This window comes from Pongo abelii, chromosome 4, assembly GCF_028885655.2.
Source record: "Pongo abelii isolate AG06213 chromosome 4, NHGRI_mPonAbe1-v2.0_pri, whole genome shotgun sequence".
NCBI lineage: Eukaryota > Metazoa > Chordata > Mammalia > Primates > Hominidae > Pongo > Pongo abelii.
This window is the reverse complement of record NC_071989.2, coordinates 57,937,367-57,939,845: the sequence shown is the minus strand read 5'-3', so window position 1 is coordinate 57,939,845 and position 2,479 is coordinate 57,937,367.

The window sequence follows — 2,479 nt, the reverse complement described above, 5'->3', positions numbered from 1 at the left end:
GAGCGCTTTGAGGCCTGTGGTGGAAAAGGAAATATCTTCACCTAAACACTAGACAGAAGCATTCTCAGAAACTTCTTCATGATGTGTGCATTCAGCTCACAGAATTGAACCTTCCTATTGATAGAGCAGTTTTGAAGCACTCTTTTTGTGGAATGCGCAAGTGTTCATTCGGAGCGCTTTGAGGCTTATGGTGGAAGAGGAAATATCATCACATAAAAACAGGGTAGAAGCATTCACAGAAACTTCTTTATGATGTGTGCATTCATCTCAGAGAGTTGAACCTTGATTTGAATGAGCAACATCGAAACATTGTTTTCTTCAGAATCTGTAAGTGGATATTTGGAACTCTTCGAGGCATTCTTTGGAAACGGTAATTTCTTCACCTAGAAACTGGACGGAAGCATTATTTGAAAGTGCTTTTTCATGTGTGCATTCAACTCACAGAGTTGAACCTTTCTGTTGCTTGAGCAGTTTTGAAACACTCTTTTTGTGGAATGTGCAAGTGTTCATTCGGGGTGCTTTGATTCTTATGGTGGAAGAGGAAATATCATCACCTAAAAACTGGGCAGGAGCATTCTAAGAAACTTCTTTAGGATTTGTGCTTTCAACTCACCGAGTTAAACCTTTCTGTTCATAGAGCAGTTTTGAAACAGTGTTTTTGCAGAATCTGCAAGGGAATATTGGGAGCTCTTCGAGACCTTCGTTGGAAATGGGAATTTCTTCGCCTAAAAACTAGACAGAAGCGTTCTCTGAAACTGCTTTGTGATGTTTGATTTCCACTCACAGAGTAGAACATTTCTTTCGATGGAGCACTTTGGAAACCCTCTTCTGACAGAATCCGCAAGTATTCTTTCGGAGCGCATTGAGACCTAAGGTGTAAAAGGAAATATCTTCACATTAAAACCAGACAGAAGCATTGTCAGAAACTACTCTCTGATGCTTGCATTCAACTCACAGATTGAACCTTCCTTTTGATAGAGCAGTTTTGAAACAGTGTTTTTGCAGAATCTGCCAGTGGATATTTGGAGCTCATTGAGGCCTCCTTTGGAAACGGGAATATCTTCACACAAAAACTAGAAAGAAGCATTCTCTGAAACGGCTTTGTGAAGTTGCATTCAACTCACAGAGTTGATCCTTTGTTTTGATAGAGCCGTTTTGAAACACTCTTTTCGTAGAATCTGCAAGTGTTCATTGAGAGCGCTTTGAGGCCTATGGGGGAAAAGAATGTATCTTCACCTAAAACCTAAACAGAAGCTTTCCCTGAATCCGCTTTGTGATGCGTGCATTCAATTCACAGATCTGAACCTTTTTGTTGTGAGTTCAGTTTAGAAACACTCTTTTTGTAGAATCTGCAAGTGTTCATTCGGAGCGCTTTGAGGCCAGTGGTGGAAAAGGAAATAGCGTCACATAAAAACTAGACAGAAGCATTCTCAGAAACTACTTTATGATGTGTGCACTCAACCCACAGAGATGAACCTTCCTTTCGATAGAGCAGTTTTGAAACACTGCTTTTGCAGAATCTGCAAGTGGATATGTGGAGATTTGAGGCCTTCGTTGGAAACGGGAATTTGTTCACATTACAGCTAGAAAGAAGCAGTCTCTGAAACTGCTTTGTGATGTTTGCATTCAACTCACACAGTTGCACCTTTCTTTTGAAAGAGCAGTTGTCAAAGTGTCTTTTTGCAGAATCCTCAAGTGTTCATTTAGAGCGCTTCCAGCCCTATAGTGGAATAAGGAATATCTTCACATGAAAACTATGCAGAAGCATTCTGAGAAAATGATTTAATATGTGTGGATTCAACTCACAGGGTTCAATATTCCTTTGGATGGGGCAGTTATGAAACTGTGTTTGTGCAGAATCTGCAAGTGGATATTGGGAGCTCTTGGAGGCCTTCGTTGGAAACGGGAATTTCTTCACATACAAACTAGACAGAAACACTCTCTGAAACTGCTTTGTGATGTGTGCACTCAACTTACAGAGTTGAACCTTTCTCTTGTTAGAGCAGTTTTGAAACACTATTGTGTGTAGTCTGCAAGTGTTCATACGGAGCGCTTTGAGGCCTGTGGTGGAAAAGGAAATATCTTCACCTAAACACTAGACAGAAGCATTCTCAGAAACTTCTTCATGATGTGTGCATTCAGCTCACAGAATTGAACCTTCCTATTGATAGAGCAGTTTTGAAGCACTCTTTTTGTGGAATGCGCAAGTGTTCATTCGGAGTGCTTTGAGGCTTATGGTGGAAGAGGAAATATCATCACATAAAAACAGGGTAGAAGCATTCACAGAAACTTCTTTATGATGTGTGCATTCATCTCAGAGAGTTGAACCTTGATTTGAATGAGCAACATCGAAACATTGTTTTCTTCAGAATCTGTAAGTGGATATTTGGAACTCTTCGAGGCATTCTTTGGAAACGGTAATTTCTTCACCTAGAAACTGGACGGAAGCATTATTTGAAAGTGCTTTTTCATGTGTGCA